The sequence below is a fragment of the Hoplias malabaricus genome, chromosome Y, assembly GCF_029633855.1.
Source record: "Hoplias malabaricus isolate fHopMal1 chromosome Y, fHopMal1.hap1, whole genome shotgun sequence".
Taxonomy (NCBI): domain Eukaryota; kingdom Metazoa; phylum Chordata; class Actinopteri; order Characiformes; family Erythrinidae; genus Hoplias; species Hoplias malabaricus.
This window is the reverse complement of record NC_089820.1, coordinates 13,662,774-13,674,576: the sequence shown is the minus strand read 5'-3', so window position 1 is coordinate 13,674,576 and position 11,803 is coordinate 13,662,774. Positions and strand designations below refer to the sequence as shown.

Sequence of the window (11,803 nt, the reverse complement as noted above, 5' to 3'; positions counted from 1 at the left end):
TTCAGGCTGCACTGTTGGGCTGTGCTGATCTTTCACTCGACCCACACTTACAGACATGAGACTCATGAAGCCCGACAGTTCACCACTCCACGGTAATACTGCAATGCCATTAATATTTTGATATGGATGTGGATACTGCCTATTCCTATGTATAACAAAATTTGTTAAATAAAGTTAAATACAAAAGTGTGATCATTTGCCTGTGGCCATATGCTCATAGCATATTTTTGAGCAAATTGCTAAATGTGAGTGAGTGCATGTGTGAGTAAGGGAGTATGTGAGCTCTTCCACACTCAGCTGACATGTTATGTAAGGCATAATAACTTATTTTTGCTTCAACTAAAGTGTTTACATTTTCATGTGGCAAATCACTCTCATGTTATAAATTCAGCCTTTATTTTCCTCTGTGGTCTTTTTGTTGTTGTTCGTTTTTATTTTTGCTCATATTTCTTAAAGAGATGCCTCCATTAAGTTTCATTAAACAAAATCTGTTTGTGAGATAAAGAAAGAAACATCCAATATTGTAACAAGTGTCTGTGATCAGTTTATACTATGAGCTATTTGTAAGTCTAAAAAGAGGCTTAAATATTTGTAGACCATCTTTAATTTTTGACCAACTCAGTGATGTGAAGCTGGTTCATGAAATGACGCTAAAAGGTCTAGATAATAATTTTTTTTTCTGTACACAGATATTATAGTTAGGACACCATTTGCCAGGAAACAAGAGCTATAATCTGTTATTGATGTTATCCTACGGAAAAAAAGTCTCACTCATTCTCAGCATTAACTCCTAAAACAAGCATCATCCGATTAACGTCACTACAGCCTTCCAGGAATGTCCAGTTCACACAAATATCTAATTTAGCAAATAAGCCACAAACAAACAAATCCATAGAGACCACTTCTCAGCCTCTGATAGCATCTTTGAGAGTCTAAACACTAAATATAGCACATATGATGGCATGCAGTTATCTGAACGGGAAAAAGGAACATTTTGTTTTTCAGGGTAAAGTGTTGCATTTAAACAAATACTACAATTTTCTCAACTTTTACTGAAAGTATAAATTATTAATTCCCATTAATTGTGAAACATTTCTATTGGTCCATTCGTCCAACATTCATTCATTCATTCATTATCTGTAACCGCTTATCCAATTCAGGGTCGCGGTGGGCCCAGAGCCTACCTGGAATTATTGGGCGCAAGGCGGGAATACACCCTGGAGGGGGCGCCAGTCCTTCACAGGGCCATTCATCCAACAGTTATGACATATTTAAGGGATTGCTGCAGTTCAGCTCAGTTCAAACTCTTTAGACAGGGGAAGAAAAATGCTGGGGAGTTTGATCCTTGTGGTATTACCACCAAAGCGTGTCACAGATAACGAGCCCAGTGACCTCTGTTGTATGAAAGGATAGATTATTACCCTTTAAAACTTTTCCTTCCAAATGATTTTATATAAACACTTGTATACACTTGTCCTCTGCTCCTGTGATCAGTTATTTTCAATTCTAGTATGAAAAGCCCCTGTTTAGTTACTTTGTGTTTACTGTTATGCAAGGAATGTGCTGTGTGTTAGTTGTACCAGTATGTGTCTCCATAATGGGTGGTGTGTGTTTGTGTTTCCCTTAGTTCAGCAGTCCTTTACCTAAGTTATATACACCTATACATGTCACATTGTGATATTATTACTTTTACATATAGTTACTTGACTTTATATAACGTACGTTAAGATATATATAATACTGATGCCATATAAACATAAAAAGAACTGTGTTCATGTGAGTTGGAAGAAATATTAGAATTGTCATCCACACAGATAGGTGCAGATGGGCAGATGACCCTTTTCTCCTTTCCTAGACAGATTTTCTCTCTCTTTCTCTCTAACTGCTCTTTCATGGTCCTTTCCTCTCTTTCACACTACATGCAGTGTCAGCACATGCAGAGAAAAAAAGGAGTGTGTAAGAAACAAACATGCCATGACAGAACCAGAAAAATAAAAAATAAAAATAAAATGTGCACACATATACATACACACAGAGATCCTATTACAAACTGAGAGGCTTATGACATGACGGTGCCAAACTCGGAGGAGGAGGAATCTACTTAGTAGGACCGTAACAACAAAATAAACCTGGTGAGAGAAGTGGGTTTCTGGCAACACACACACACACACACACACACACACTTACACTTCAGTTTATAATTTAATTCTGGGGTAATTATGAATGCTGAAATGATGTCTGCACATTTGGACAGTGGGCGTAAAAGACACAGGGCCGTTACCTAAAAGAAAGACAATGATTACAATAACAGTTTAAAAACAAACTAAAATACAAAAAAGCCCCCCCAAAAAACTAAAAGCCCCAAAATACACACAAACAAAGACAAACACAGACACATTTTACTAACCATATAAGCATTATCTAAAAGATACATTATTTAAAATGTACATTTTCCTACAGTAAGAATCAGATTCTAATGAACAAGAACATATGCAACATGCTGCATTTAAACAAACTGAATCAGCTACACAAGCCCATGGTCCCAATGTCAAATGATGGCTGATGTGACAAAGTACCCTAGCTTTGTTTGTTTGTCTGGTTGTTTCTTACCCAGAACTAATCATCCAAAATCAGTACCTCAATTCACAGTTGAATGCAATCAAATCCTTATAACAATGTTCCAACATTATTATAGATTTTTCTCAAACTTCCCATTATGCTGCTTATTTCTGCATTGCGACATCTTTATTGCCACAACCCTTCTCAACCACTAACAAATAATCTTGAGTGACAGTCTTACACAAAGACATTGTGACAAGCATGCCACACATGGTTTGTACATGATGCAACTCAAGGGAACACACCTAGGTCTAGATGTGTTGGCTAACATAAAACCTGCACACACACAAACAGGTTCACGCACATTTAAGCAGTCTTAGACACACTCCCACACAAGTAAATAGAAAAATACACACCTAGCCCCAAGGAGGAGAATAATTGTTCTCATCAGTCACAACTGAAAACAGTTTATACCACAAAATCAACACATGAACTGTGTTTAAACTAATACTCGCAGCCAAGTTTGTTTTTATACAATGTGCGGATGTGGTATCATACACACATATATCAACCTTAACAGTCAAATCACTTGCCTTACATAATTTAGGTAACCGTTGTACCGTCAAAACAGTACCTTGACCTGTCAAGACATGTTTTGCCAGCACATCCCACAGATACTCAATCAGACCAAAATCTGGGAAGTTTGGAGACCATGTCAACTCTGTGTCTTGTTCCTCAAATAATTTCTGAATTATTTTGAAGTTCCAGGCCGCATTGTCCCGCTGAAAGAGGTCACTGCCATTAGAGAACACCATTGCCATGAAGGTATGTACTTGGTCTGCACAACATTTAGATAGGTGCTAAAATTTAAAGTAATATCCACATGAATGCCCACACCCAAGGTGTCCAGCAGAACATTGTCCAGGTAAGTGACAAAAACACACCAAACATAGACAAGTTACAGTTCAACCAAGAATAAGCTATAGTTGGTTTTATACTCAAACATGCCGTTCCACCTATATGTATGTAACCAAAAGTTACATACAGCAGTGTCTGCTTTGCTGAATTTGGAACAGGAACAACATAGGCACTGGTGTCCCTATTACATGTCTGTGGATTATTACAATAATTTTTAAGCAGTAATTTTGGTAAACATACTACCTAGTCTTCCCTTAAGCCTAGTCGTGAACTATATTATCTACCATCAACATGCCTAATGCCAAGTGTTAGCTAAAGGTGTATAAAGTGGAACTCTATTTTGTGGTGTATCAATCTCAATCCAGAGCTAATTATCTAATATCTGTACCTGACCTTACTAATGTTTATGTGACTGAATTCCATGAAAATTTGCCTGAAATGTTCAAATATCTAATCAAAAACATTACTACATGAGGTTGTTACTGCAGGAGGGGACAGTGCTCTCTACAATACAAATTCAGGATAGTTTTGCAAAGAAAGTGTATGAAAGCACACAGATACACACACACACACACATTGACGGAATGACAGTCAGTCACCCGTGGCTGGGTGTGGACGACAGAATGATGTTGGCAGGTAGGAAGGGTTGTAGAAGAAAAGGTCAAGGGGCATCTGAATGAGGAAAGAGAAGACAATGGAGTGGTTTTAGACCTGGGAGAGGATGGGTGCAGAGAAGAAACTTTTCTAAAATCTTAAGGGAACTACTACAATGATCCTGGATTAGAACTTCAAAATTAATATCTTAGAAATATCTTATTGTGATTTACCTCATCAGTATTGTGATTATGATTGAAATGTAATTACTTTAAGACCACCAGAACATCCATTTTTTAGGCTTGGGTCTTGAACACTCAATCTAGTCCCAGACTGTAATATGAAAACAATCATAATATTTGGGATTTTTATATGCGTTTTTCAGTCCTACTCTGGAGTCAGCATTTTTTCAGAGGGGTTTCACTCTAGCTCCATGACAAAGCAGCCAACAACCAGACCACATTGCTGATCTGGAATCAGCTTCCACTCTCTCCAACCATGATTGTAATCAATGTGAGTGAAAGAAAGAAACTGACCCAGAAACAGCTCTTAGATGTTTTCTGGATGGGTTCCAGGTAGGATGGTGGAAGCTCACGTCTTTATGCAGGATTTAAGAAAAGATCAGTGAGATCCCCAGTAAAGGCAATTAAGCCACTGCTTTCACAAGCCAAACTTATTCTTAAGGGCTACAGACCAAAACAGACAAACATATAAACATTTTTTAAAACACCAACTCATCCATTGCTCCAAAAAGAAAATCAAGGATATTTATAGATAGCTTGTCCTAGTGCTGCTGCAATAACAGCTTCCACTCTTCTGGAAAAGCTTTACCCTGGAACATAAATCACTGCTGTGAGGAACTGGTTTCATTCAGCTTCCAGAGCACTGGTAAGGTGAGGTTAGGCTATTTGTTCTGAATCACAACTCATCCCTAATCCCTGATGGAGCCCCATCAATGCAAATCATAAAATCAGTGAGGGCATTCTTTGTAAGAAACAGGCGCTACATAGTGGTCCCTTGAGAATAATCTATTGTAACTGATGTTATTTCATCATTTCATTAAAATGTAATTTATCCATTTTATTCATTACGTTTAATGAATATGGTTTTTATGCACAACTTTCATATGAGCATGACCCGCTTTAACATATTGTTTGCTGAGTTTATGATAATGCTGCGCTGGTTTAATATTTTAATTGTTAGAAAACCATCTTGCATCTCCATTTTTACCTAAATAGATAATACCCTCTGCTGTAAATTGTGTGTCACAAATTCAGGAAAAATGGGTCAACAGAATTTTCTAGGTTTTACACTGACATGTAAGAATAATTAAAAGTCACTTTTGTCATGAAGTCACATTGTTCGAAGTCACTATAAAGTCACAACATAGGTCAAACAGGAACAACATAAAATACAACATTTATCTTCCTGCAGTGCTAAGCTAACTCTCATATTATCACTTCTCTGTTTGGAAACAGGGCGCTTGAAAATGCTTCGATTTCGCTTGTCACTGCACATTACTCGACAGATGACCTACTACAGGAAAAGCCAACCCATTACATAACACATGGATAGAGAGAAACACAGTGAGAGCAAGAGAGAGAACAAATATTAAACACTGCAAATCAGTCATGTGCTCAAATGCTTGATGCCACAAGAGAGGAGTTACTGCTTTTCTTCTCATTGTTTTAATTTATATAACTTACCTGAGGGAATTCTAACATTAAGGTAGATCTAGGAGATTTTCTGAGAACAATCTGGGCGTTAGCAAAGTAATATTCCCTGTGAAAGTAGAGTCAAAAGGACCTGACATGAGTAAGTTTAGTAACCTAGGAGAATAACAACAAGAAAGGACCCCTCCCCCATTTTACCTCCTGCAGCATTTCAGACAGTACTGTTCTTATCACAAAATACAGTTAATAAAATTACCTCCCACCACAGCATTTCTAAGTGAATCCCTATCATCTGCAATTCAACAAACAATAAATGTCATATTTCTCTCCTTTTTTCCTGTTACAATAAAACATCTGTTGCTTCAAAACAAACATAAATCAGAAGCCAATAAACTGTTTCTAAATGAACAGTCCCTTTGTCATATTTAGAGACATGGAATTTTACGGACTACTGTCCAGAGAGTAAAAAGATTAGGTCAAAACCACGAGTGTTCTCCTTTAAAAGATATAAGGTCATGTGATCAGCCTTCATTACAAAAAATACAAAAAGTAAGATTGAGGTTTGCATATGAAACAAGGCCTAAATTGATACATGCAACCACAACAAACACAGAGCCAATTCCCCTAGGATACACAATGCTTCATTTTGTCTCTGCATCATTTACCCTAAGGCTATGTGTCAGTACAGAGAGAGCTAGTAAAGCCCAGCGCACGCCATGTGATGAAGGATGAGGGTGTGTGGTTTTTCTTTTTAGATTTGTCACATGTTATCTTGCAATTTTGGCAAAATTCTGAGTAGACTGTGTAAATTCAGTTATGCTCATGTGTGTTACAAGTCAGGTTCGGCAAAACCTACACATCAATTAAATTACTATGGCAATATTTTGTAAGAAAATAAAATGGGCATTAAACAGAAAGAGTTTGGAATTTTCAGAGGCTGCAGAAAAGAATCAATATTTAATGGATATTCTCCAAAGTGAGTCTGAGGCCTGCAGGCCAACTTTTGTCAAGTATATGTTTGTTACATTAGCTGTTTCAGTGCACTTTTTAAAGGAGTTGAAGTAATGGACACATGCTCGTACATACATTATATGACCTAAAATTGTCGACACTTGTTTTCCAAACTTTCCTTATTATTAATAGGTAATTGGTCCCACTTTGCTGCAGTAAACATCCTCCACTCTTTTGGAAAGGCTTTAACACTTGATGTATATGTAATTTTGGCCCCATCAACATTTAATCGTTTAAAAAAAAAAAAACAGATTTTCCCCTCTCTGTATTTGAAAATATGCCCATTCATTCATTATCTGTAATCACTTATCCAGTTCAGGGTCGCTGTGGGTCCAGAGCCTACCTGGAATCATTGGGTGCAAGGCAGGAATACACCCTGGAGGGGGTGCCAGTCCTTCACAGGGAAACACACACACTCACACATTCACTCATACACACACTCACACCTACGGACACTTGAGTCGCCAATCCACCTACCAACGTGTGTTTTTGGACTGTGGGAGGAAACCGGAGCACCCGGAGGACACGGGGAGAACTGTGCATTATATATTTATAAAACATATGGATGGATATGTGGGAATCTGAAATCTAGTGTTAGCTGCATGTACAATGACTTATGTACTTCACTATAGAGGCAGTGAAGAGGCATTTGTATTTCAGCCAGAGACAGGCACATTGTGTGACAACAGCCTTTTCCAAAATATCAGGGTTCTTTCATGCACACAATAAAAGTGACAACAGTGTTTTCAAAAAAATCCACCTTGGAAAATGTTTTCAAAAAACCTCAGTTTTCAGTTTTTGTGTGGACAGGAGGCCAAAACGCAGACAAAAAACATTCACTGCCCTGCAATACTATGCTAGGGTCTTTATATCTCTCTAGCCCATATGCTCGACTCTGACAAAGTTGACCTTAGGCTGCCCCATAGCATCAACAATCTGTGCTGTTCTGTGGATGTTACACAATTTACTAGTAAGGTGTGTCTACAGACATTTGGACATATTGTTTATCAAAAGGAAAGAGATTTTAATTTAAATTCTTGGACCAAAATTTCTGATACTGTCAGTAAGGCACAAAAATGGCAACACTGGAAAATGTCACATTTGTGGTTCACAGTTTTTCCACAGTTTCACCATTTTTGTTTTTAATAGCACTAATGTGCTACAAATGATATAGTGTAAAACTAGCTCACCACTGACACTAGGACAGCACTGGTAGCAAATATGAAGCACCAGGCCAAAGGCCTGTAAACCTGTGACCTCAGTTCAAACATAATGGATTTATCGTCTTTACTGTGAGCCATTCCTGGCTGTGAAAAAAGCAAAAGCAGCCAAGCCAAATCTGACACACACAAGTTCCAGTGGCACTGCATCCAACTAAATGCAGGTGAATCACTTTAATCACTTTGTGTACAACTGCACTTTTACATGATATTAGTGAAATGTGAACTATTCAAAAGTAATAAGAGGTAACAACAGACTGCCGGCTGACCAGTTCATCTGGCACAATTTAAAATCCCCTTCACACAACATCTTTGTAGAGGGATAGAGCCTAGAGCCTGAGAATTGAGAGCCTGAAGATATATCAGAGGGCTGCAATGGTTAGTCGATTCATTGATTATTACAAAGCTGCTGCACAGACAGCCAAATCCTTCATTTAATACATGTATTGTATTAAATATAGAGTAAACTGAACCACAACTGTTGAGCTGAGCTGGTTTACAGTCTCAGTATGGCAGGCAGATATTCATGCTTGTACAAAAGCCACCTGTGGTACAGTGCATCAGGTTTCAGACTGAAAACATCTCCAGCTCTTGGAAAAACCATTGTCCTGTCACAGCGATCATGTAATCGTTAAACTAAGCTGTTACAGGTGCCATTGCATTAGACATTCATTATTCTGTTTCTTACTTGATTAATTACAAATAGCAAAGGTAGGCTGACAATATAGTACTATAGGCAATATAACTTTTAAAAGGTATTATTTTATTTTATTCGAACATGCTTTAAGCTACTTGCTCACTATTGCTATGTTTGCTCCTGCTTCTGTGTTAGGATTTGTCTCAAAACAGTATCTCATTGTACATCTGCTGATACTTTAGGGCAGTTATGTTCATCTACATTAGCAACAATATTTTTGGGAATAATAATATTTTATAATATTTTCAGATGTGTTTTGTACTGTTTTTCAAAAATCCATAGATATATAAGAGTTTACTCTTAGTGTGGTTTTGTATATTTTATTTAATTGTCATTGTTTAACTATGTCACCTGAACATGAAAGAAAAAACATAAAATCTCAATAACTAAGCTAAATAAAAAAGCTAGCAACGTTTTTCTTTGACCGTTGTCCAGGGTGAGTCAAAGTAAAAGCTGTTGTCCCTGTTATTTATCACTATGGCATGTGTATTTACTCTCTTTCAGCACATATTAATACTGTATTTGTCAGGCATGGTGAAACTGCTCTTGGGTATAGGATTGGTCTAGAATATGCTAATAGATTTAGCATTCAATAGGTTATATTACACTTGCAGTATAATCAGAACATGCATATGCATATGATGATATGCATCATACAGTGCATATGAACTAAACAGCCAAATTAAATATCAAAAGACTGTGCTTAAGGAGAACGGCACCAAAGATTCCTACATGTCTGCGTAATAGATGTGTTTGAATGTAAATGACGTCATTCAGCGTGGTTTGAAATAATATGTCCTGTTCTAGAGAAACTATCCAACAGTCCGAAGAGATTCAGGACTGTCACGATAGTAAGAAGGAAGTAAGAATTTCTTGATGCCTGAGTAATTGTGAGTACATTTTCTCCTAAAGCTTAATTTTAAAATCCCATTCACAGAGGCAGAAATGTACATGCATAAAATAAAAGTCTATATTTGTGTTGCACACATCATCTTTTTACATCTGAGTGGTAAGTTTCTATACAACACAACTTTTCACAAACACTGACTATATTTTTAATTTTGATTTATTGTGATATTTACTTGGATTATTGTCCTACAACTTTGAACCCACATGGGACATGTTAACAAGGAGCTGTTGAATAATCTCTCTATCCACTGCAACATTAACCCCAAGAATGCCCCCGAGTGACCTAAGCTTGAATTTCAAACCGTGTGATGCAAACAAACCTTTCTTAAACTCCTCCAGCATTGAATCCAGCTTGGTGTCATGGAAGACAAAGTGGACTGGGTGGTTATAGAATTTGGTGATTGTTTTTAGAGTGGTGCAGTCGTCAGGGTCCACGAAAGCCAGGTCCTTAACGAAGAGGATGTCCACTATGTTGGTGCGGTCGTCCTCATAAACCGGAATTCTGGTGTAGCCACTCTCCATGATCTCAGACATGGTGTTGAAATCCAGGACAGTGTCACTGTGGATCATGTAGCAGTTGTTCAGTGGCGTCATGATGTCCTCTACCGTCTTAGTCCTGAGCTCCAGAGCTCCCTGTATCATGTTAAGCTCCTCTTTCACCAAGTCATTGTAGGGTTCTGTCACCTTCAGCATCTCCACCAGCTTTTCACGGTTGTAGACAGTGCCCATCTCCTGGCCTAGGACACAGTCTAGCAGCTTGCTGATGGGATAGGACAGGGGGAATGTCAGCAGCATGAAGAACTTGGTCAGCAGGATGGTGTTGGCACCCACTGCCAAGCCATGGCGAGAGCACAGAGCCTGGGGCACGATTTCACCGAATATCACAATCCCAATGGTTGAAGCCACCACTGCCCCTAGCCCGGAGCCTATAAGATCATCCAGGAGGATGGTGAGAGTGGTGTTGACCAGCACATTACCAAGGAGGAGTGAACACAGGAGGTAGTTCCCTTTCCTACGAATGGGCTCGATTTTGCGGGCGTACTTCTTCTCCTTCTCTGTGCCACAGTTCTGCACTATACGCAGCTCCATGGGGTCCAGAGCCATGAGGCCCAAGTTGAGTCCACTGAACATACCAGACAACACCAAAAGCCCACAGATCACGATTCCCTGCAGCCACAAAGGCAGCAGGGACTTCTTCTCCTCGACCACGCGCAGCCTACAGTCCTGTTCCCCCATCAAGTACCACCTGCCGTCCCTCTCGCTCCTGACGCACACCCCATAGTCCCTGTGCGCCTCGCTTTTACGCAGCAGTTTTACTTTTACGCGCAACACTGCAGAAGTGCCCTGCGCACTCACGTTCACATCGCCCCTCACGATTATGTCTTTGGTGAAATCGGAGCAGGTGACGTTAATGTTCTCCTCGTCACCGGCTCCTCCGAGCTCCACGAAGCGGATCTCTGCCCGGGTTTCGTTACTGAGCTGCAGCCCGTAGAAGCGCAGAGCCACGCTGCTCTCCTCCGTTACCTGAATCGCGCCGTCGTCGGCGGTCGTGGCCGGTTTGTCGCTGTGCTCCAGACGTACTCCGATAACGCGACTCTCCCCCGCGACGTCACGCCAACAAACTCCGGCACATAGAAAAACCATTAATGTCAGCGCACTACCTTTCCGTCCACACCATCCTGTCGCCATGTTTGTTATACACACACGCGCGCACACACACACAGACACGAGCTAAACCAGCGCTGACGTCACCTACTCATTTCAGACCACACACACCCCCCTTATTAGCATACCACCAATAAATCGCGAATTCCGCCTTTCTTATTATTATAGCGCCAATGAGAGTCCTGTACCCGCCTTCTGTGATGTCACAACACCAATGGGAGTCTGAAGGACCCATTTATTAACATACAACCAATAAGCGTTCTATCCCCGCCCTCTTATTAACATAACGCCAATGACATTGTTTTTAAGGTGGACTGGTTGTAAATGATTTAAGGGCTAGGTAAGAAAATATTAAAAAAAAAATCTGTTAAACTGCTTAACCATTTCTTTCTTTTGTTTAATGTTTTAAAATATCATGTTACTGGTGGTAATAATAATAATAATAATAATAATAATAATAATAAAAACGGGGCAATACCGCCAGTTTATTAACTTTCACGTGTAACCTCTAAAAAAAATCATAAAACAAAAGTATTTGAAAAGGGTTTTTTAATTTA

The 11,803-nt window shown here is 39.1% G+C and overlaps 1 pseudogene; it reads right to left on the bottom strand.

Moving 5' to 3' along the window:
• LOC136679058 (metal transporter CNNM4-like) overlaps positions 1–11,347 on the bottom strand; it is a 39,016-nt pseudogene extending 27,669 nt beyond the window's left edge.
• Positions 11,348–11,803: the final 456 nt, after the last annotated feature.